General features: G+C 36.0%; 1 protein-coding gene and 1 non-coding gene across 2 annotated transcripts in view; both read right to left on the reverse strand.

Annotated features, from left to right (window-relative positions):
• The window catches only part of COP1 (COP1 E3 ubiquitin ligase), a 285,059-nt gene that overhangs the window by 22,855 nt on the left and 236,284 nt on the right, over positions 1-25,920 (reverse strand). The gene's annotated exons all lie outside the window — the stretch shown is intronic.
• On the reverse strand, positions 15,714-15,854 carry LOC116745568. Its single transcript, XR_004347474.1, has one exon.

Genomic DNA, 25,920 nt, shown 5'->3' on the forward strand with positions numbered 1-25,920 from the left:
GAATAGACAGAATACATGTGTGGTAAAAATCCAAACAGTACAAAAGAATAGAGGAGAAGTGAGCATCTCCCACCTCCCTGTTCTGAGTCCCTGGAGCAATTACTATGATTAGATATGAAATGTTTCCAGATAAATTAGCATCATTACTGTGAAGTTCAATTGTATGGTAATTATCTACTGATTCTTTCCTCTTCTTATCTTGTTTGAGTTTAGGGTATCAAACAACTCTACTTCCAATCTGGAATCTCATCCTTGTTAAAGTGACAAGCTATATTTTATATTCAATTCTAAGCCCCTTGATCACCTAAGAGAGGTCTTTTGGCCTCTCTTACCAAAAAAAGCAGCTCCACAGAATTCACTTCTGTATTCTGGGACATATTAGTAATTGGCCATCAGAACGAAATGGGCCTAAATCTGTATCCCTAAAGTCAAATTAACAAAATATGCAGACAAACTATGCTATACAGAGAGCTCAAGTGGCAGAGTGGAATAAACACAGTCACTGTAGTCAGAAACACTTGAGTTCAAAGCTCTAACACTTCCAAACTATGTCATCTTGGACAAGTTACCAAACCTCTCTGAATCTCAGTCTCCTCAACTGTAAAATAAAACTGAGCTAATGAAAACTGAGCTAATAGAGCTAAGGGAAGGGGAAAGGGGAAAGGGAAGAGGGAAGAGGGAAGAGGGAAGAGGGAAGAGGGAAGAGGGAAGAGGGAAGAGGGAAGGGAAGGGAGAAAAAGTTGAGGGCTTCCCTGGTGGCACAGTGGTTAAGAATACGCCTGCTAATGCAGGGGACATGGGTTTGAGCCCTGGTCCGGAAAGATCCCACGTGCCGCGGAGCAACTAAGCCCATGCGTCACAACTGCTGAGCCTGCACTCTAGAGCCCGTGAGTCACAACTACTGAGCCTGCATGCCACAACTACTGAAGCCTGCACACCTAGAGCCCGTGCTCTGCAACAAGAAGCCACCCAATGAGAATCCCATGCACCGCAACGAAGAGTAGCCCCTGCTCGCCACAACTAGAGAAAAGCCCGCACGCAGCAACAAAGATCCAACACAGCCAAAAATAAAAATAAATACATTTATTTAAAAAAAAAAAAGAAAAACTTGAGCTACGTGAGTTGTTGTTATGATTAAATGAGACACATGTATCTGGCATATAGAATGCATCTTATAAGTGTTTTTAAGTGACGGAAAGTTCCTTTTAAAAAAGAGAAGGTAGTCAAAACTGTTAAAAATCATGAGAAGATAAAAGATTGTTTAATAATAATAGGTTATTAGATTTGGGCATTAGATGATATTAGTGACCTCAGAGGCAACTCTACCTAATGGTCAAAACTGTAGGATAAAGGGCCTTTGCATAAGTCCCTGGAGCTAACTCAGCCTTTAGAACTTAGCTTTGACAGAAGCTTCTGGAAAAAGCTTTCCCTCATCTCCAAGGTGATATGGTAATTCACCAAATTGCTTCTACAGAGAGAATAAATGTCCATTATCCCAGCACTTTCAGGATATGATAGTGGCTTCACCATAAAGTTAATTAATTTCATGCCATTTAAACTCATCTATCATTATCCATCCATTTATCATCATTAGGGTAGATATTACATGCCAAGCATTGTGCTGGGTACTGGAGTTCTGAAGATAAATGAGACATGATGTCTGATCTTGAGATTATAAACTAGAAGGGGAAATGGACTTTTAAAAAGAAAACTACTACGTGTATTATTATAGTATAAGAAATACAGAGTTCAAAGGGTAATTGAGGAAGCAAGAAGGAAAGTGGGAGAGATGAGAGGTTTCACAGACAAGGCCACAAATGGAACATGGAAGAGTAATAGTTGAAATTTCTCAAGAGGAAAGATGGAGGATATTTTAGGCAAAGGGACATGGTCATGGAAATGCCATGAGTTTGAAAGAAAATGGTGCTTTGGGGTGATGAGAAATTGTGAATCAGCCTGTGTATTAGTTGATGAGATAAGAACAATAGGTTGGGGTAAACATGCAAACTAACTCTCTTATACCAGAGTCAGGATTTTATTTATGGATACAAGGAGTCAGTAGCAAGGAGAAGATAAGATTAGATTTACTCTTGGTGTTCTATTCCCTCAGTGATGTCTCAACCCCTGACCCACCCCCCAGGCCCTAGGGTCATCCTTAATCCTAACACTTAACAAAACTCTTCAATTCAAATGTATTAAGTTCAGCAACTGAAATTCTTGGAAAAAGTAAAAAAATATAGGTTGTGTGCCAGTAGGTGAGAGAGAACTGTATCCTCAAAATAGTTCAAAAGATTTTTTTTGAAGTGAATATATTGAAATACCTTTAAATAAACATGTTTGTAATATGTGAGGTCAACTTTAACATTTTTAAAAGGAAACTGAATACAGAAAAAATACTAATTAAATCGTTTAATAACCTATCTAACTGAACTCTCTACTTCTAATCTCCTCTCATTACAATGTACTCTGCATAACTGCTATGAAAATATTCTCATGTGATAATCTCATCTCCCTGTACAGTGGGCTTTAGCAGCTTACTACTCCCTATAGAAGATAGCCCAAACTTCTTTTTCTGTATGGCATTCCAGACTGTATACTCTGGTACCTCTCCAGCCTCATTCCCCAAGAGTTTCTATCCCAACTTCTTGCGTGTACTATATTAAACATTTCCTACACATCTGTTACGGTTTCCCTCATCCACACCTTTGTTCACACTTTTCTCCAAGCTGAAGGCAGTGTAGCAGAAAGAGTATGCGTTTTGGAGTAAGGTAGACGTGGATTCAAATTTCAACTCTACTACTCCATATTCAGTTGTGTTCTCTTGAGTAAATCAGTTAACCTCTCTGAACCTCAATTTCACTGGTAAACAGACATCAAAAGTATATAACTTAAAAGACTTATAGTGATGATTTTGAATTAAGATAACACTTATTATATAATGCCTGGTTAGTAGTAACCAGATGCTGGTTTATGGTCTTCTGTCCAGATATGTCCTTTCATTGTCTTAAGCCTTCTGAAACCCTTTTTGTATTTATGAAGACCAGCACAAAAGCCAGTATCTTCATAAAGCCTTTTATAATTCTCCCATTTGGAAGTAATCTCTCCCCTCTAGGACCAATATTTTCAGGGATAATTCTCTTGTAAGGAGTTCTTTCATTCAGGCTTATACCACAGTTATTTGTTTAAAAATATTTTTGTTTACTAGGTTGTAAACCATCTAAATGCAGACATTGTATTTTTTACATTGCAAAATTAATATTTCATCAATTAAAAACAAGTAGCTATCTAGCTATGTCGATTAATGTATAAAATATTGAAGATGAGAGCAACATTTATTATTTATCAATAATCATTTACCTTGAGTTCCCCACCTATCTCAATACTTTCTATATATTTTCTTATTTTATTCCACAATATTATGTAGAAGATACCATTGTTCTGATTTCACAGAAGAGCAAACTGAGGCATGCAAATGTTAGTAACTTGCCCAAAGGTTCAAAGCTAATATTTAGAGGAGAGGAAGGAAACCTGGCAACTTGATTCCAGTAATCTTAATCAGAACACCACCCTAAGACAGAATTTAGAAATGACACACGCCTCCAACCACCATTTAGATGTTTAAAGCACAACCTTGCTCAATAAGGATCTCAAAAATTTCAGAAACATTTTCTCCCCCAAAACAATTTTATGGTCTGTGTTGTAAAACAAAGAAAGGAAAGTTCCTTGAAGCTCTTTTTTGGGGGGAAAAAAACCACCTAGACATATAATCTTTAAAACTGAGTCTCTCTTTCAAGTGATAGAACACTATTAGTGACATGGCAAATGTGAAGTACACTGAAATACTATTCACATTTGTCCTCTAAAAGCAAGAGCTGCAGTTGAGATAGCTAGCAAAAACTAATATAAGTGGTCTGTCTTCAAGCTTGTCCTACAAGCACTGAACTTTCTTCTTAAAGCGTTCACTAAGTTAAAACTGTACATGCGTTTAAGCCCTTTAGACAAGCACTTGACATGATGAAAAAGATAAATCACCATGTACGACATACAGTATCTGCAAATACAATTCCCTAGGGGACACAGAGCAGTGTAGAAGATGGCTGAATTTAATATTCTTCCTTAAAGATATACATATACCTTTAAGGAGGAATATTAAAAATATATGAAGAAAGAAGTATATAAAAATTTGAGATAACTAGCCTTCAAACAATAACAACCACATTATATCTGTTATATCACAATCTACCTTATATGTTAGTTCCTTAATATTCTCTCCATAGAGGCTCTTGTCTTATTTGGTATTCTCTTTTTTATGAACACAGATATCTTGTTTGCTCATTGCCAATAAAGAGTATTAATTTGGAGTATGACTGCAGTGTTACTACAAATAAAAGACCATACATACTTCAGGTTCTTTTCATACCAAGGTTATAAACACAAAAATAAAAGTAGGGCCTTTTGCCTCATTCTTTTCTTTCTTTGAGGTGGGGTGAGAGGGCGGTAACATTTGTATTCAAAATACATCTTGAAAATTAGAATGGCTTTTCTCCTCACGTAGAAGTTCATGGATTCTGTGTACAGCTGAATCTGATTTTCATTCAGGATCCTATAGCCACAGGACACTTTCAAATGAATTTGCCCTTTAAGCTTTTCTGTTTATTTATGACCTACAGTTGCCTTATGAGCATCCTCTTCCTCTCCTGTGAGATGAAATGCAAATATAATATGCAGAGATTCTTAGGAGGTTTTCTTCTAGCCATGTTCTGTTAAGTGATACTATTCAATTATCCAATTTTTCCACTCCTTTGTATTGCCTTCAAACCATCCCAAAGCCTTTATATACTTCCCTGTGGTACCCTCTGATTTAAATACAAAGAAAGAAAATACTTCAAGTGCTAACATTTTGTTGCTTCACCAAACGGAGCTGTAGTGGATTTCCTGACAGGCAGAATCATTCTTCTATTAAAACCACTTATAGAGGTTCTCTTTTATCAAGTTTTTCTTTTTTTTTTTTTTTTTTTTTTAACCAAGGCTTGCTGTCTTCAGAGACGCCAGGACCCAGGGTCAGTCTTTGCACAGCTGTTTCACTTGTTCCACAAATAGTTATTGAGCTCAGTGTCAGGCGCTAGCTTCAGTGCTGAGGATGCAGCCATGAGCAAAGCAGATGGGGCCTGCCCTCAAGGTCTTTTTTTTTTTTTAATTTTATTTATTTTTTTTATACAGCAGGTTCTTATTAGTCATCTATTTTATACACATCAGTGTGTACATGTCAATCCCAATAGCCCAATTCATCACACCACCATCCCCACCCCCTGCCGCTTTCCCCCCTTGGTGTCCATACGTTTGTTCTCTACATCTGTGTCTCTATTTCTGCCCTGCAAACTGGTTCATCTGTACCATTTTTCTAGGTTCCACATATATACATTAATATAGGATATTTGTTTTTCTCTTTCTGACTTACTTCATTCTGTATGACAGTCTGTAGATCCATCCACGTCTCAACAAATGACCCAATTTTGTTCCATTTTATGGCTAATATTCCATTGTATATACGTACCACATCTTCTTTACCCATTCGTCTGTCGATGGGCATTTAGGTTGCCTCCATGACCTGGCTATTGTAAACGGTGCCGCAATAAACATTGGGGTGCATGTGTCTTTTTGAATTATGGTTTTCTTTGGGTATATGCCCAGTAGTGAGATTGCTGGGTCATATGATAATTCTACTTTTAGTTTTTTATGGAAACTCTATACTGTTCTCCATAGTGGCTGTATCAATTTACATTCCCACCAACAGTGCAAGAGGGTTCCCTTTTCTCCACACCCTCTCCAGCATTTGTTGTTTGTACATTTTCTGATGATGCTCATTCTAACTGGTGTGAGGTGATACCTCATTGTAGTTTTGATTTGCATTTCTCTAATAATTAGTGATGTCGAGAAGCTTTTCATGTGCTTCTTGGCCATCTGTATGTCTTCTTTGGAGAAATGTCTATTTAGGTCTTTTGCCCATTTTTGGACTGGGTTGTTTGTTTTTTGAATCTTGAGCTACACGAGCTGTTTATATATTTTGGAGATTAATCCTTTGTCCGTGGATTCGTTTGCAAATATTTTCTCCCATTATGAGGGTTGTCTTTTGGTCTTGTTTATGGTTTCCTTTGCTGTGCAAAAGCTCTGAAGTTTCATTAGGTCCCATTTGCCTGTTTTTGTTTTTATTTCCATTACTCTAGGAGGTGCATCAAAAAAGATCTTGCTGTGATTTATGTCAAAGAGTGTTCTTCCTATGTTTTCCTCTAAGAGTTTTACAGTGTCCGGTCTTAAATTTAGGTCTCTAATCCATTTTGAGTTTATTTTTGTGTATGGTGTTAGGGAGTGTTCTAATTTCATTCTTTTACATGTGGCTGTCCAGTTTTCCCAGCACCACTTATTGAAGAGACTGTCTTTTCTCCATTGTATATCCTTGCTTCCTTTGTCATAGATTAGTTGACCATATGTGCGTGGGTTTATCTCTGGGCTTTCTATCTTGTTCCATTGATCTATGTTTCTGTTTTTGTGCCAGACTTATTCTTGTTTTTGGATCTCGGAGTTACACGCATTTTACTTTTGTCTGGATCTGATTTATCAGGAGAGTCCTCCAATTTGCCCTGAGTGGTTATTTACCTTAATACAGACATAGATCTATGCTGCACATGGGGAGAGCCCACAGAAAGACATTCAAACATTGGTTCCAAGATGATCTCCAATGGTTTTTAAATAAATGCCACTGGTAAGACAAACAGGTTATTTTGTCCCTGACCTTTCTTTCAGCATGTGGTTTTTCAGAAATGACTTAGTAAAAATGTATGTAAATATGTCTAAGAGAGAATGAATACAAAACCACAATCTATCAATAAGAGGTCCTGCTCTTTAAAATGTTACAGTCAGCCTTCCTGCCTTCTATAAAGGATCTAAAACTGAGTGAATTAGTTGTTTGAACTGTATTTTCAAGACAAACAATAAATAAAATTTGTGATCATTTTCAAGACAATAAATAAAATTTGTGATCCTAGAATCTAAGGTTCTCATTTTACTTATCTCATTGTCTTATTTTACTATCTTACAGAGATAGTTAAAAACACAAGAACAGAAAAAGCCACCCCAAAACAAAAAACAAACTTCTACCATCATCACATAACTATTTGTTGAGGACTATAGGCCAGTTACTTTGTTAAGGACTATATAAATTATTTCACTTAATCCACATACCAATCTGTTATGTCTATTACAGATATTTATCTATTTTTATCCTCAATGTACAAAGGAAAAACATGGTCTTAAAGGGACTTAATAACTTGTCCAAAACCATACACACAACTATAGCATAGCAAAGCCATGATCAACATATGGAGACTGATAAAATACACCAATTGATGGTTTTTAGCATATTGATTTGGTAAGTTTATCATATGACTGGCCCTGACCTGAATTTATAAACTCAGAAGGGAAGGAGAAAAGAGTTTTAGGTGAGCATTTGATATGTATGGGAGAACCTCAGATCTCAGACATTATATATGGATATTACATCTTAAGTCTCATATACCTAAGATTCCTAAAAGGCTTATTATACGAAGAATTTGGTCTTTTATTTATCTCTCCACAAGTATGATTTTAAGTAATATCATTAGAGAAAAGGACTTGGCCACAGAAATAAGGTGGAAGGGAGTACACTATGTAGTCAGTACAGACAGTGGCGGTGCCAGGCTAATACCCACCCCTCCAACCCAATTCAAGATCTTGGAGACTGGAGTTTCTTCATCACAAGGGAACACTTTCAAGATTACCCAGTTAAACACAAATGCTCTCTTTCCTCCCCACTGGTATCCTTTCTTAGGATGATACTGGGTCCCTTTCTAATCCCAAACTATAAAGGCTATTATGAATAAAAACATATAGTTATAATCTGTGATTAACAGAATAATGGGTCATTATTTCAGTAAAATATATTACCTTCATCACACTTCAACTCTTTTTGATTCATTTAAACAAATACCGACTTTTATAACTAACTTACCTAACAGGAGGAAATGAATTATACTGCTAATCGAAAGAACTTCTAGACTTGCTGGCTGGCTTATTATATTTTCAATTCTAAAATTCTAAAGCTTTATAAATAAGAGATTTCTATAAATAATGAAAGTATTCCATGTTGAAGATTTTTTATAATCATTCTAAGACAAGGTGGACCAGATATTCTTATGGCAAACAGATGGTGTTCTAGGTGCCGGATATCTCTACATTGCATGGACTAGATTTAAGAAACAGTAGCATTAATCAGACAGAAGACATAAGTGCATATGAAATTCAAATTTTATCTAAAGGTAAAAGAGCCGAAGGTGATCATGAATATAAACACAAAATGATAGCCCATTAAATTTTACCACTGGAATCTGTCTGTACCAAATAAGTATGAAAATCAGCATTCATTAAACATAATTTGGTATAACGTGTTTCTCTTTCTGGGAATACAGCCATATACAGATTAGTCTAGTGAGTATAATTTCTTCGTAGGGCTTCCTCTAAGATGTTTGGCTATTTTGAAAGTCTAACTTAATACAGAAAGAACTTACTCAAACTTCAAAGTAGTAAAAAATCATGTCTAAGTATCCGTTTGGAAAGATATGTATATTTGGACAGAAACACACAGATACACACACACACACACACACACAGACACACACACACATACAGAGGAAGGAATCACCTACCTACCTACACCAGAATCACCAGATTACCATATATCCTCTCTGCCCCCAACTTACTTGTTTTTCTGATAAGACCTAATAGTTTTATTTGGTATCTGAAGGAACTTGCATTCACAATTAGAACACACCTAACATGTACTGTTATCAGGGGTGGTTATCAAAAATATTTTAAAAACTTTAAACAGACTCATCAAGTAAAAAAGAAAAAGGGCCTAAATAAATAAAATCAGAAATGAAAGAGAAGTTACAACCAACACTAAAGAAATAACAAAGGATCATAAGAAATTACTATGAACAATCATACACTAATAAAATGGACAACACAGAAGAAATGGATAAATTCCTAGAAAGGTACAATCTCCCAAGACTGAATCAGAAAGAAATACAGAATATGAACAGACCAATTACCAGTAATGAAATTGAATCAGTAATAAAGAAAATTCCCAACAAACAAAAGTCCAGGATCAGATGGATTCACATGTGAATTCCACCAAACATTTAAAGAAGAATCAATGCCTATACTTCTCAAACTATTCTAAAAAGCTGAAGAAGAAGGAATGCTTCAGAAAGCATTCTACAAGGCCAGCATCACCCCGAAACCAAACCCCGACAAAAGTAGCACAAGAAAAAGAAAAGTACAGGCCAGTATCACTGATGAACACAGCTGCAAAAATCCTTGACAATATATTAACAAACCGAATTCAACAATACATTAAAATGATTATATAGCATGAACAAGTGGGATTTATCCTAGGGACACAAGGATGGCTCAATATCTGCAAATCAATTTGCACAACACATGAACAAACTGAAGAATAAAAATCATATGATCATCTCCATAAATGCAGAGAAAGCTTTTGACGAAATTCAACATCCATTTACCATAAAAACTCTCAATAAAGTGGGTACAGAGGGAATATATATCAACATAATATAAAGGCCATATAAGACAAACCTACACCCAACATCTTACTCAACGGTGAAAAACTGAAAGCATTTCCTCTAAGATAAGGAACAAGACAAGGATGTGCACTTTTGCCGCTTTAATCCAACATGATATTGGAAGTCCTAGCCATGGCAATCAGAGAAGAAAAGGAAATAAGAGGAATTCAAATTGGAAAAGAAGAAGTAAAACTGTCACTGTTTGCAGACGACATGATACTATACACAGAAAATCTTAAAGATGTTACCAGAAAACTACTAGAGCTCATCAATGAATTTGGTAAAGTTGCAGGATACAAAATTAATATATAGACATCTGTTGTGTTTCTAACTATAAATAAAAAACTATCACGAGACTGAATCAGGAAGAAATAGAAAATATAAACAGACCAATCACAAGCACTGAAATTGAGACTGTGATTAAAAATCTTCCAACAAACAAAAGCCCAGGACCAGATGGCTTCACAGGTAAATTCCATCAAACATTTAGAGAAGAACTAACACCCATCCTTCTCAAACTCTTCCAAAATATAGCAAAGAGAGGAACACTTCCAAACTTGTTCTACGAGGCCACCATCACCCTGATACCAAAACCAGACAAAGATATCATAAAAAAAGAAAACTATAGGCCAATATCACTGATGAACATAGATGTAAAAATCCTCAACAAAATACTAGCTAACAGAATCTAACAGCACATTAAAAGGATCATACACCATGATCAAGTGGGGTTTACCCCAGGAATGTAAGGATTCTTCAACATACGCAAATCAATCAATGTGATAAATCATATAAACAAATTGAAGGAGAAAAACCGTATGATCATTTCAATACATGCAGAAAAAGCTTTCGACAAATTCAACACCCATTTATAATAAAAACCCTCCACAAAGTAGGCATAGAGGGAACTTACCTCAACATAATAAATGCCATATATGACAAACCCACAGCCAACATCGTCCTCAATGGTGAAATACTGAAACCATTTCCACTAAGATCAGGAACAAGACAAGGTTGTCCACTCTCACCACTATTATTCAACATAGTTTTGGAAGTTTTAGCCACAGCAATCAGAGAAGAAAAAGAAATAAAAGGAATCCAAATCAGAAAAGAAGAAGTAAAACTGTTACTGTTTGCAGATCACACGATACTATACATAGAGAATCCTAAAGAGGCTACCAGAAAACTACTTGAGCTAATCAATGAATCTGGTAAAGAAGCAGGATACAAAATTAATGCACAGAAATCTCTGGCATTCCTATACACTAATGATGAAAAATCAGAAAGTGAAACTAAGAAAACACTCCCATTTACCACTGCAACAAAAAGAATAAAATACCTAGGAATAAACGTACCTAAGGAGGCAAAAGACCTGTATGCAGAAAATTATAAGACACTGATGAAAGAAATTAAAGATGATACAAACAGATGGAGAGATATACCATGTTCTTGGATTGGAAGAGTCAACATTGTGAAAAGGACTATACTACCCAAAGCAATCTACAGATTCAATGCAATCCCTATCAAACTACCAGTGGCATTTTTCACAGGACTAGAACAAAAAATTTCACAATTTGTATGGAACCACAAAAGACCCCGAATAGCCAAAGCAGTCTTGAGAAAGAAAAACTGAGCTGGAGGAATCAGGCTCTCTGACTTCAGACTACACTACAAAGCTACAGTAATCAAGACAATATGGTACTGGCACAAAAACAGAAATATAGATCAATGGAACAAGATAGAAAGACCAGAGATAAGCCCACGCACATATGGTCACCTAATTTATGACAAATGAGACAAGGATATACAATGGAGAAAAGACAGCCTCTTCAATAAGTGGTGCTGGGAAAACTGGACAGCTACATGCAAAAGAATGAAATTAGAACACTCCTAGCATCATACACAAAAATAAACTCAAAATTGATTAAAGACCTAAATATAAGGCCAGAGACTATAAAACTCTTAGAGGAAAATATACGTAGAACACTCTATGACATAAATCACAGCAAGATCCTTTTTGATGCACCTCCTAGAGAAATGAAAATAAAAACAAAAATAAACAAATGGGACCTAATGAAATTTAAAAGCTTTTGCATAGCAAAGGAAACCACAAACAAGATGAAAAGACAACCCTCAGAATGGGAGAAAATATTTACAAATGAAGCAACTGACAGAGGATTAATCTCCAAAATTTACAAGCAGCTCCTGCAACTCAATAGCAAAAAAACAAACAACCCAATCCAAAAATGGGCAGAAGATCTAAATAGACATTCTCCAAAGAAGATATAAAGATTGCCAACAAACACATGAAAGAATGCTCAATATCACTAATCATTAGAGAAATGCAAATCAAAACTACAAAGAAGTATCACCTCACACCAGTCAGAATGGCCATCATCAAAAAATCTACAAATAATAAATGTCCGAGAGGGTGTGCAGAAAAGGGAACCCTCTTGCACTGTTGGTGGGAATGTAAATTGATATAGTCACTATGGACAATAGTATGAAGGTTCCTTAAAAAACTAAAAATAGAACTACCATACAACCCAGCAATCCCACTACTGGGCATATACCTTGAGAAAACCATAATTTAGAAAGAGTCATGTACCACAATGTTCACTGAAGCACTATTTACAATAGCCAGAACATGGAAGCAACCTAAGCGTCCAATGACAGATGAATGGATATGCAAGATTTGGCACATATATACAATGGAATATTACTCAGCCATAAAAGGAAACGAAATTGAGTTAACTGTAGTGAGGTGGATGGACCCAGAGTGTGTCATACAGAGTGAAGTAAGTCAGAAAGAGAAAAACGTATACCGTATGCTAACACATATATATGGAGTCTGAACAAAAAAAAAAAACGTTCTGAAGAACCTAGGGGCAGGACAGGAGTAAAGTCGCAGAGGTATAGAATGGACTTGAGGACACAGGGAGGGGGAAGGGTAAGCTGGGACAAAGTGAGAGAGTGGTGTGGACATATATATACTACCAAATGTAAAGTAGATAGCTAGTTGAAGTAGCTGCATAGCACAGGGAGATCAGCTCGGTGTTTGTGACCACCTAGAGAGGTGTGATAGGGAGGGTGGGAGGGAGATGCAAGAGGCAGGAGATATGGTGATATATGTATATGTACAGCTGATTCACTCTGCTATAAAGCAGAAACTAACACACCATTGTAAAGCAATTATACTCCAATAAAGATGTTAAAAAAAAAAACCTATCAGAACGAGAAATTAAGAAAACAATTCCATTTACAATTGCATCAAAAAGAATAAAATACTTGGGAATAAATCTAACTAAGGAGGTTTAAAAAAAAAAACCTGTATTTGGAAAACTATAAGACACTGATAAAAGAAATTGAAGATGACACAAACAAATGGAAAAATATACCATGTTCATGGATTAGAAGAATATTGTTAAAATGGCCATACTAACCCAAGGCAATCTACAGATTCAATGCAATTCCTATCAAAATAGCAATGGCAATTTTCACAGAACTAGAACAAAAACTTCTAAAATTTGTAAGGAAACACAAAAGACTCCAAAGCAGTCTTGAGAATGAAGAACAAAAGCTAGAGGTATCATGCTCCCTGATTTCAAACTATGGTAGAAAGTTACACTAATCAAAACAGTATGGTCCTGGCATAAAAACAGATATAGATCAATGTAACAGAATAGAGAGCCCAGAAATAAACCCACACTTATATGGTAACTTATTCTATCACAAAAGAGGGAAGAATATACAATGGGGAAAAGAAAGCCTCTGCAGTAAACAGTATTGAAAACACTGGACAACTAAGTGCAAAAAAATGAAACTGGACAACTTTCTCACACCATATACTCAAAATGGATTAAAGACTTAAATGTAAGAGCTAAAACCATAAAACTTGTGGAAGAAAACATAGGCAGTATGCTCTCTGACTTCAGTCTTAGCAGTATTTTTTTGGATATGTCTCCTCAGATGAGGGAAAGAAAAGCAAAAGTAAACAAATGGAACTATACCAAACTAAAAAGCTTTTGCATAGTGAAGGAAACTAGCAACAAAACAAAGTGGCAGCCTACTTGAATGGGAGAAGATGTTTGCAAATTATATATCTGATATGGGTTAATATCCAAAATATACAAAGAACTAAAACAACTCAACATTGAAAAATAACAATCTGGTTAAAAAATGAGCCGTACAACTGAACTTACGTTTTTCCAAAGACGACATAAAATGACAACAGACACATAAAAAGATATAATCACTAGTCATCAGGAAAATGCAAAGAAAAACCACAGTGACATATCACCTCACACCTGTCAGAACAGCTATTATTAAAAAGAGAACAAATAATTGTTGGCAAGGATGTGGAGAAAAGGGAACCCTCCTGCGTCATTGATGGGAATGTAAACTGGTCTAGCCACTACGGAAAACAGTATAGAAAACAGTTCCTCAAAAATATTAACAATTTAACTACCATACGATCCAGCAATTCCATTTCTAAGTATTTTCCTACAGGACACAAAAACACTAATTTGAAAAGATATATGCACCCCCATGTTCACTGCAGCATTATTTACAATAGCAAAGATATGGAAGCAACCAAAGTGCCCATCAATAGATGAATGAAGATGTGGCATGCACACACACACACACAATGGGATACTACTCAGCCATAAAAAAGAATGAAATCTTGCCATTTGCGACAACATAGATGGATCTAGAGAGTATTATGCTAAATAAAATAAGTCAGAGAAAGACAAATACTGTATGATTTCCCTCATATGTGAAATGTAAAAAAACAAAATAAAGGAACAAACATAACAAAACAGAAACAGATTAACAAGTACAGAGAACAAACTGGTGGTTGCCAGCGTGGAGGGGGGTTGGAGGATGAGTGAAACAGGTAAGGGAGACTAAGAGGTACACACTTCCAGTTATAAAATAAATGAGTCATAGGATTGTAATATTCAGCACAGGAATATAATCAATATTATAATAACTTTGTATGTGACAGATGTTAACTAGACTTATCATGGTGATCATTTTGTAATGTATGAAAATATCAAATCACTATGTTGAACACCTGAAACCAACGTAATACTGTAAGTCAATTATACTTCAATAAAAAACAAATTTAACAACAGGCATAGGCACCAAGCTATCATAAAAAATCATACAGCTATACCATTACATATCTGATTGTCCCTGTTTTTAGTATACCCTTGGCCACAAAAGTGCAGAGCAAAAATAACATAAGTGAGTAAAAAATCATGAAATGGTTTATTAAAATGAAGAACAGAGTAGAATAAGGACTTCTAAAGAGCCTAGAAAAATAAGACCACTTACTCAACAATGGTCTAATGCAATAACTGGTCAGAATAAGAAATTTGGGATTTCAGAACCACCAACAAGGATTCTCACACAATTAGTTATAAATAAACCCAGCAATGGCTTACATACTCTGGTGCTGTATATCACACCTCAGTGCATCAGAAATGCCACGGCAGCTCCTTCCCCTGTTCCCGTACCGTTCCCCACAACTTACTGCGGAACACACACGATGAAAAACTAAGATTTCAAATTTAGTACTAGGTTAATACTTGGTAGCAAGCTTTTCCCCAGAAACAGTCATTCCTGAAATTTGGTTATAGACTTATAAGATTACATAAACTGTATTTTGGAAAAATCACTTTCTTAATGACAAATCAATTCTTAATGATTCATGGAAGCTAACTCTAAATACCTTCGTATCTAAAATATTGACTGACCTTTTCTGATAACCCTGGATTAGTTAAGCCAATGTGGTCCCTCAGAAAAATTATATTTCTGTGTTCATTCTACTTCCTGGTTATAGTTTCCTTAATCAAAACAAAAAAATAATAATATCTAGTTTTTAGAAACGATAATATACCTCAAAAACTAGTTAAGATGGATGCAGAAGTAACCACACCTGGTAGTCTGTTAATAATGTAGTACACTTAATCAGTAGAGATAGTAAACAAAATGGCAAGGAAAGCAGTACTTGGAGTGTTGGCTTTAAAGGCTGTATGGAGGGGAACGATCAGACTTAGCCAGCTGTCCTAAGCCAGACAGAGACCTCCATGTTAATGTAGGATCACTGCAATTTGTAGACAAAAGGCATTTTTTCATTTGTCCACATGGTTGGTTCCTGCAGGTTCCATTTTTGCTGTGCTTCATTATTAAGAAGGCTTTTGTTATCCAGTCTTTTCTATACCAACCTCCTGTCTGCATCAAATCCTCATTTTAAATACACTTTAACGCATTCAAATAAACTACAGGAAAAACAAAACAAACCCCCCCCCCAAAACATCATGATTCAGAGAATAGAAAGATTAAAAAGGTACACTTAGCATACAAACTCAAAATGATCATTATTCAGGAAGAAAAGGTTGTAAAAACCATGTACAAGAGAAAGAGGATTGAAATACACAAAAATATCACATCATTTTCACGACTCTTCCTTCGTTCCAAATCTTTCCTAAGTCTTCTCCCTTCTCACCAAGCAGCCCAATCAACTTAATTTTCCTTGCAATGCCAGACAACTTCCCTCACGTATCAATACCTCTTGACCTTGGAAGCGCTCCTGAATAAAGCTTGAGAACAAGGTGCTTGCAATGGCATATCTGACAGGGAAAAATGACTCTTTATTGCTGATTAATATAAAGGAGGGCCTCTGAGCATGGAACTATGCATTTCTAAGGGCGCTATTTGCAAAATTCTTCTAGAGTACTCTGGCAAAGCTGTTCCAAGAATTCTGTACTATTTTAGGAATACCGTGTAATGCAGTAGAAACAGCAATTAATTTAAGACAAGGAGAACTGGACCTGCATTTTGGTTCTGCCATAGCACAGTCCAACCCTCTTAGAAACTCAATTTCTTCAACTATACAACAGATAATCTTAAGTACTGCATAGAATTTTTATGAAGACTCAAAGAAAACACAGTAACGTACCTAACCAAAAAAGATCTGGCATATTTTAGGCACCAAACAAATAAGTGGCAGTTTTTCTTATTAAGACGTTGTAACCTAAATTTCTTTACAATTAAAGGGCAGTTTTCTCAAGTATGACTGTACTACTGTATTATTTTCATCACCAGATTTATGATCTTATAAAATTGATTAAAAACATAATGTAGACTCTGCAGATTAAGACTTAAATTTTATCTTAACTGTAACTCTTTCCTAGAAAATGAAGTAGCTTTTCTTATGGCAGTTGCTAGTGTTGACATTTTTTGCTCTCAAAGTAGAAGCAAGAAATATAACTAAGGCAACACTAATGACGTACAACCTTAGAACCAAATACACTTGAATGACAGCTGGTACAGGGCATTCTATAAGTGCATGAGTACCTGTGAGAAACCAGAAACCAAGGAAATGAAATGGTTAAGAGAGGGATAGAAAAGTAGGGGTTGGGTTGGGACAGGATGAGAGGACTTAGATAAATGGAAGAGAGAGGACAAGGCAATATAGACATATAAGGAACAACGATGAGCACAAGTTCAAAGGTAAAAATAGGAATAGGATGGGACAGTGAAGAAACTTTTCTAATGGATGTTTTGTGCTTAAAAAAAAACAGAAATAAGGTTGGACAAGTAGCATTATTCTAGATTCTTGAAAATCTTGAACACAGGCAACAGTTTAGATATGATGCCTAAGATCAAATACACAAGGAAAAAGGAATCATTAAAGAAGCAGATAGAGGAGTAACAATTAAAAATCATGTCTAAGATTATACTTATTTTAAAGGTTGACCTCTTAATTAATTACTACTAAATTTAATTCTGAGCTAACCTTTGAATCAGTTCTTCTATTATACTTTTTTCTATAATTGGAATTGGATTTTTTAAAGGCTCATATTTAATAATGAGGGCAAAATATAATTTCTTTTTACTAGACAAAGGTATCTGAAGTGAAAAAGTTAAAATAATTGACAAGTTCATGTAATATATTTATCAAATTTTCCCCTAATTTTTAACGAGGGCCAAATATACAAGTTGGAGTTACATGCAAATACTGAGTTTGAAAGAAACTTTTCTGGATCAAAGGCAATAGTAATAAGCAATGTTTCACTCTATCTGAATTCCTCTGAAAAATGATTAAGGACATAAAGGGATTAGAAGTAATCTATGGGAGTGGGGGTAAAAGAAGAAACAGCAATGGGGAGACAAAGTGCATAAATGAATGAAAAGAGACAAATATAGGAGATATTTGAAAAAAAGTATCATTGTTTGATGAATAATTAGAAAAAAAGATAGGTTGATAAAATCGAATTTGTTAAATTCAACAAATATTTACAAAGCAAATACAATAAGGGGGAAAAAACTCAAAAACTGATATCTTACAACACTTTACTACATATGAATTCCATGAGTAGTGTCTTAAAAATGGAGGTTCTGAAGCTTCTGGCTTGGTGATACATGGAAGTGATGAGAAGATGGCTTGCGCAGAGAGGGCACAGAAGCCCCATGCCTTATACCCCCACCAATACCTTTCCCTATGCATCTTTTCCACTTGGCTGTTCCTGAGTTGTATCCTTTATCATACATTGATAAACATTTGGTCAAATTAGGCTGATTAAACGTAAGGATGTGCGGCCTTTTGGGAGATAGATCTTTGACTTAAAGCTCTGATGAGCTTTAAGATCCTGATTTTCCACAAGCACCAGAAGAATGTTCTAGCCTTTATTTCTGCCACTGAGGAGATCAACAAGAACCCCAGCCTACTACCCAATGCTTCCCTTACAGTCGGTCTTTAGAGCTTCCAAAGTGATCAACTTCCAAAGGAACCTTGGAAAGCCTCTTTATGTGGCTCTTGGAAGTGTTTGAGATAGTACCTAATTACTCCTGTGAAATGAAGAACAGGTCTGTGGTGGTCACTGTTAGAAACACTTTAAAAACACTTTTTTTCCCCCTTCCCAGATGAAAACACTACTGGATCTCTATAAATTTCCACAAGGCTGATTATGTAGGGAATGGAAATCTGCTTCTTTCATGTAATACTAGGCTTTTTAATAAAATGAAAGAGAATTATGCATCCCATAAAAAAAAAACAACAAAAAGTGGAGCTTCCTGGGTCTCTCCCTCAAACTCTGGCTTAGTAAGTCTGGGGTTTAGAAATTTGCATTTTTAATACATAACTCAGGTAATTAGTAATTCTGAAGTAGATGATCAGTAGACCATACTTTGAAAAACACTAGTATAGATACTGGAAACTCTCTATCAATGTTGAACTCAAAGAAAGGAGAAATCTGCATCTTTCTACTTTTGGTCAGGGGGCTGGTGAGAGGGAAGTAGAGAGAAAAGATTTACTTGTTTGTCTGTTTGTTTTAATTTACTGAGTGCCTATTTACCAGATCCCATGCAAGGCCAACATAATACCAAGATAAATAGGACAAGACTTCTTAACCTATGAAAGCTTTTGAGTTCAACAAGAATGATTATACATGTAAAGGTTATTCGTAATACTTTTACAAACCTATATAAATTTATTTGGTTAAAAGATATTATATTCAGTACTGGTATTTGAATTACACAAGTGGCTCACAGAAATTGAGAAGTAAAGTTAACTTCCCAAATGGAAATCTACGAGAATTTAAAAGAAATAAAATGGAATGGGAAACAATATTGGGTTGTTACCTATACTAGTGTAGTTTACATACACTAGTAATTGTCTTATTCTTCTCTTTCCTTTCAGTCTCCTATTCCCATATTTTAAACTAGTCCATGAAAGTGTAAAGTACATGAAATCAGCACAACTTCACAGAATACAGTTCTGAACTCTTTGCCTACTTTTTCAAGTGACATTATACCCCCAAAGGGTTCAAGTAAATCTGAGGTAGAGTTTTTTGAATAATGAAAATTATTCAAAAAATGTTAACCTTTACTGTATGCAGAGCCACAAGTTCTTGAACATTACACATTTAAAGATATTTACTGTTTATGAAGTGATGGGTAAAAAAAAAGATAAGAGCTGTTTTTATAGGGTAACTCTGTAAGATTTAGAGATAAGGAAAAATACAATGGGCTTCCTTATGAATCAGAAGCTCCCTGTCACCAAAAGTGTTCAAAAAGTTTGAAGGGTACTCCATTAGAAATATGATATAAATCATTTCAATGATGGGCAAAAGGTACGGCTAGATCAATCAAATGGCAGTCATCCGCTCAAAGAACGCGCCACTACTTTTGTGGCTACAAAACCCAGCACTGTACCTTAAAGGGCTTCCAGTCTAATGACATTACAATATGTAACAAATAGAGGTGCAGGAAAGGGTAACTAGGCAGAGTGAGCATCAAAGTCAAAGGCACAAAGGTTAACATTCAAAAAAACAAACAAAAACTCCATCAGCGGTGTTTGAGGATCTATAAGCAGTTCAGTGTTGCTGAGGTATAAAATAATGCCTATGCAAGTGGTAGGTGACCATACTGGGGAGGTAGGTGGGGGGCCTGATGAAGGAGGGTGTTGTTAGATGTCACATCAAGAAGCTTAGATTTTATTCTGTAAGCATTGGGACGCCACTGAAGGAGTTTAAGCAGCGCAGGGTAAATGAGCCTGGGACTACTGAGAAGTATCTGCAGGGAATGATGAAAGCCTGAATTAGTGGTGTCAGAGTAGCAGGGGTAGAAATGGATGATGGATTCAAGATATGTTAAAAAGAAAATGGGATCGCATTTGTGCTTAGATCACATACCAAAACTTAAGATTCCAGTTTTTAATGGTTAAAACTTTGTACTTGAATAAATTTATAAAATGCCAAAGAATAGGACTGTGCTTAATAAAATTAAAAAAAATCAATCCAACATTTCCTGTGATAGTAAATCATAGCAATAGCCTATATTATTGGAATTTCTACAGCAATTCATAAGTAGAATGCCAAACTGGCATGAATGTGTGTCTTCACACCTGTCAGCTGCATAAAATAAATCTGGCAAATTTTTATAGAAACACCCAATATTTGAGATTAAATAATCAAAAAGTTCCTAATGGTTAAGACCAGATCACATCACAATTTCTGGATAGCCTAAATATTTTCCTCACACTTTTAAAATTCTCGCCTCTGGCTAAAGGTATATTGAGACTTTCATTAGAAAACTAATTTCAAATAGATGATTCCATTGCCACTACCAATTCAGATACTGGATTGCCTTTTGTAATTGAGATTACTTTTTTGTCACTAGATTGAATGATTACATGTAATATGGGGGGGGTGGTTACGGATGGATATATACTGTAAATCGTATTTTGAAAAAGTAATCATCTCTAAAATGTTACAAGAAATAAAACATCTATTTACTCTTAACATAGTTCTGAAATATGCTGACAATACACAAGTTTAAAGAGCAAGAACAGAAGTCTATGATAACTGATTATTAAAAACCCCTTATATTTATTTATATCTGTAGACGTAATCCGAGTCTTAAAAACTAGAAAGCTGAGCTTAGAGATGGAGAAACCCAGAAAGAGTACTGCTCCTGTGCTTACAACAAGAGCTAGACAACCTCAAATTAATGACATTTCTTGAAACTACTAGAGAACTGCGTCACAGGCACAATAAGCGAAAATGAGAAGAAACTGGCAGCTGCAGGAGAGACAATACCAGAGTATTTGCTTACCTGGCACAGAAATAGTTGGATAAGCCAGTAGGGAGATTAATGTTTAAGAAAATGCTACAGGGTAGCTAGCATGAGCACGTGAGGCCCGTGCTGCTGTAAACAGTGTGTGTGTATGGGGGGGGCGCAGGCGGTAGAATACTCTTCAAACTTTTCCTCCATGAACTCCACCAGGGAAGGCTGGAGAGAATCCTGAGAAACCTCATGTGGTGTTGGCTGGAGGAAGGGACTAGCGACCCTCTCCTAAAACCACCCTGGTGCACATCTACTATGTCTCTACCATGTCCTACTTGTTTTGAGAGGAACGAAAATGGAACTTTATGTACTTAAACAGAAAAAAGAATCTTACTGAAAAATATGTGTGTAACTGGTCATGCAAAATGTACAGTTACTGTATTTTCTTAACCATTGACCTACTAAGCTTCCCAAGGAAGGAGCTTTTGTTTCAAGATTATTACATCAAAAAACTCACATGATAATGCAAAGCAGTTAGCAAGGCAATTATGCACAGAACAATAAATGATTTTCCATTTACAAAAACAGCGAGTATAAAAAAAAGCCAATATATATAAATAGCTCAACATCCTTTTTTGTTACTTTTTACCTATAAAATAACACAAGCATTTCATTTCACATTCTTTTTCTTTTTTTTTTTTTTTTTTTTTTTTTTTTTGTGGTACGCGGGCCTCTCACTGTTGTGGCCTCTCCCGCCGCGGAGCACAGGCTCCGGACGCGCAGGCCCAATGGCCATGGCTCAGGGGCCCAGCCACTCCACGGCATGCGGGATCTTCCGGCATGCGGGATCTTCCCGGACCGGGGCACGAACCCGTGTCCCCTGCATCGGCAGGCAGACTCTCAACCACTGCGCCACCAGGGAAGCCCTCTTTTTCTTATATTCCCTATAAATACTCGCAGAATCTATCACCAGGCATACTGAATCAACAGACTGTAAGACAGGACACAAATGATAGATTCAGTCCTTTTATTTCAAATTCAGATATTTCACTATAAACGATTCTTCCTACAAAGCTCCTGTTAAAACATGCTTTATATTTTTTCAAAGTTATATTGATAACCCTTGGCATAACCCTATAAAATATACCTTTAAAGATAGCTAATTGAGGTTGAAACTTATTTTCACAAACACATTTAATATCTTAGATGGGAAAAAAAGATGTTTTTATGGTCTTATTTACCTGCTCTTGCTTTTTATTTGTGAGATTATGCAGATTATTAGCAATTTTTATGGAGTTACTTTTTAACTATGTATTAGAACTCTTCTGTTCTATACATAACATATGTACCGTGCATAAACGTAATGTCATGCGAGTTAAAATGCTTGTTCACAGCCAAAAAGCTCATTTGAGTTTTACAACAGGCAATAAATCTGGTGTTACCTACTTTTATACAAGATGAGGAAACAAATAAACAGAGGCAAAGTGATAAGGTTTCTCTCTCTCATAAAATAATAGATAACACAAATCTAGATTGGAAGAGGTAGAGGAAAAGAATAAAAGAATTAAAATAAAGACGCTTCTATACAATTATTCTGTGACTTTTTCTTTGTTTGAGTCTGTCAAGATATATAAAAATTAATGTAAACTTCATACTAATGTGAATTAAGTCAGGGAAAGACAAATATCATATGATATCACTTATATGTGGAATCTAAAAAAATGATACTGAGATAGGAGGTAGATGGGGCCCTGGGCTGGACAGCTGGAGTTTGTCGAGCGGAGTAAATTGGAGCTTTGTTTTTCCCTGACACTCCAAAGACAAAGTTAGGCCCGGAGCTGAGCTCTGCTAGAGTAAGAGATAAGACGACCACATCTATTACCTCCCCAACTGCACATGCACAGAAAAGCTCCTCAGGGTCAAAAAGGGAGGGACACGACCCCATAATAAATGTTGTCAAATCTCCCACAGGCCTCTGCACTGAAATCCATCTTGGCAAAAAGATGTGCATGCATGTTGGAGAGATTTCTAGGGCAGGTCAGGTGTGAAAAAAGAAACAAGATAACTGGCCAAAGGTAAACAAAGACCTGGAAGAACTGCCCTATATAAATGATTTAACCCCCTCTTTACTGCGCTCCTCATTAGGGAGGACACCCGCACCCTTTCTCTCTGGGTGTGTACTTCTGCCTTGCTTCTACCTTAAATAAATAAACTGTTTCTCTGTGTGCTCTCCCGCATGTTATGCTGTATCTCTAATAATAAACTTTGTACCTGTTTTTGCCTCTTTGAGGAATTCAGTTTTCAAATGGGAAAGAGCTGGGGGAACTTTGCTTCCAGCCTCTAGCCCCTGGTGATCTAGCGGCTAGGATTCCTGGTTTTTTCAGCCAGGCTACCCAGGTTCAATTTCTGGGCAGGGAACTAAGACCCTGCTTCAAGACCACTTGCTGCTGTCTCTTCGAGATCAATACAGATGAATTATTCACAAAACATAAATAGACTCACAGATATAGAGAACAAATCTGTGGTTACCAAACGGGAAGGGAGGGGAGGGTAAATTGGGAATTTGAATTTAACAGAGACACACTACAAACTAGTATATATAAAATAGATAAACAACGAGAACCTACTGCATAGTACAGGGAACTATAGTCAATATCTTGTAATAATCTGTAATGAAAAAGAATCTGAAAAGGAATACATATATATATATATATATACACATGTATATACACACACACACATATACATATATATGTGTAACAATCACTTTGCTATATACCTGAAACACTGTAAATCAACTATATTTCAATACAACTTTTTAAAAAATAATGTAAACTTTAAAGTGAGGACAGAAAAAATATTTATAATTTTTAATAACTGGTATTGCTAGTACAATTTAATTCACAGCCCTATCAAGACAACTTGCCAGACTACATTTTTTCAGCACTGATTTTTTTTTTTTTTTGCGGTACGCGGGCCTCTCACTGTTGTGGCCTCTCCTGTTGCGGAGCACAGGCTCCGGACACACAGGCTCAGCGGGCCATGGCTCACGGGCCCAGCCGCTCCGCGGCACATGGGATCCTCCCAGACCGGGGCACGAACCCGCGTCCCCTGCATTGGCAGGCGGACTCTCAACCACTGCGCGACCAGGGAAGCCCAGCACTGATTTTTAATTACTAATGTTTTGATCCCTTTTTGGAACCCAATAAAAGCAACAAACTCTCTTTTTAGAAAAATAATTACATGGACATGACAAACTTTTTCATATGCTTTTAGCGGGACCTGAAGATCCTTGTGGGGTGGGTTCCATGAATTCAAAGTGAGTTTTTCATATTCTTTCAGCTTTTCACATGCTTTTAGTGGGACCTGAAGATCCTTGAGGGGTGGGTTCCATGAATCCAAAGTTAAGAGTTTTGTACTAGAGGAACTGAAAAGCCCCAAAGGACCATAAAGAGTAATCAAATGTGGTAACTGCTAATCTGATATACACATTTGATTTAATAAGGAGCTTTAAGAAAAAAGCTCAGTCCTGGAAAACCAGTCAATTGTATCAACTAACTCAGCACTAGTCTGAAGTGTCAGAATTACCACTCATTCTATCCCTTTTAGTATTTCAATATTAACAGAGCAGTGAGAAGGGTGCTAACTCATGAAAATATTTAAAGACTATTAGTTATATGTACAAAACGTGAACACTTCTGCATCTGTGCTTTCATTTTACACATAGGTTAAGTTGTACAATCAAAACTTCGGAGCAACGTTAGAAAGGGAAACATCAATCTATGATTTTTCCATTTCATAATATCCTTTAAGATACTAAGTGATTAGACAGAAACTCTTCATTAGAGGAACATGACAGAAGCAGAGGTTATTAAGGTGCAATATAAACTAAAATATAACACTTTCTATTAATCTGTGGCAGTAAGAGTCTATCAGAACATTCACTGATATTTCTTGCCAATTAATGCAAAAAATAATGCAGTAATTACAGTAACAGAAATATCACATTAAGAGTTAATTAGTAAAGAACATGGGAACAAAGGATGTTCAAAACATTTTAGAGAGGTTTTTTTAAATGACATATTTATTTCTCTTTCCACTGTTATTTGTAAAATATTCATATGTAAGAGCTATAGTCCTTGGAAGGTGTTGCAATTCACTCAATAAGAATTTCTAAAAATAGTCAAAATTCATTTTTTCTTTGAAAACTGCCTTTAGTAAACTTTTTGCCCCATCTTCTCAACATCAAGAAAGTTTCTATTCTGAGGTGAGTTATGTCCAACAGGCAGAGGATTTCTTTCCTTGGGGTTAAAGGACACCCTGGAATTGGAAGCAGTTATTTCATTTGTGAGTTTAAGAGCTGAATCAAGAGAGAAACAATGCAAACCAAAGAGTTTCTCAGACAGTTTGCTACACATGACATAAAACAAAGTTTGATTTGTTGGTTGACTTACATATAAACAATATGGTCTTACTATAAGCATATTTGTCTTACAAATGGCCACTGGGAAACAGAAATCTAGTATACAACTCCTTCAAATTAAACAGGGAAATGAAATTCAAACATGTTAAGTGACTTACCTAAAATGAAAAAAGCTAATTAATTGCTATAAACCTAGAGGCATCATCCCTTTAATGAAACAGTAGATCTTGCCAATTTAACCTC

Source organism: Phocoena sinus, chromosome 1 (assembly GCF_008692025.1).
Source record: "Phocoena sinus isolate mPhoSin1 chromosome 1, mPhoSin1.pri, whole genome shotgun sequence".
In the NCBI taxonomy this organism is placed as follows: Eukaryota; Metazoa; Chordata; class Mammalia; order Artiodactyla; family Phocoenidae; genus Phocoena; species Phocoena sinus.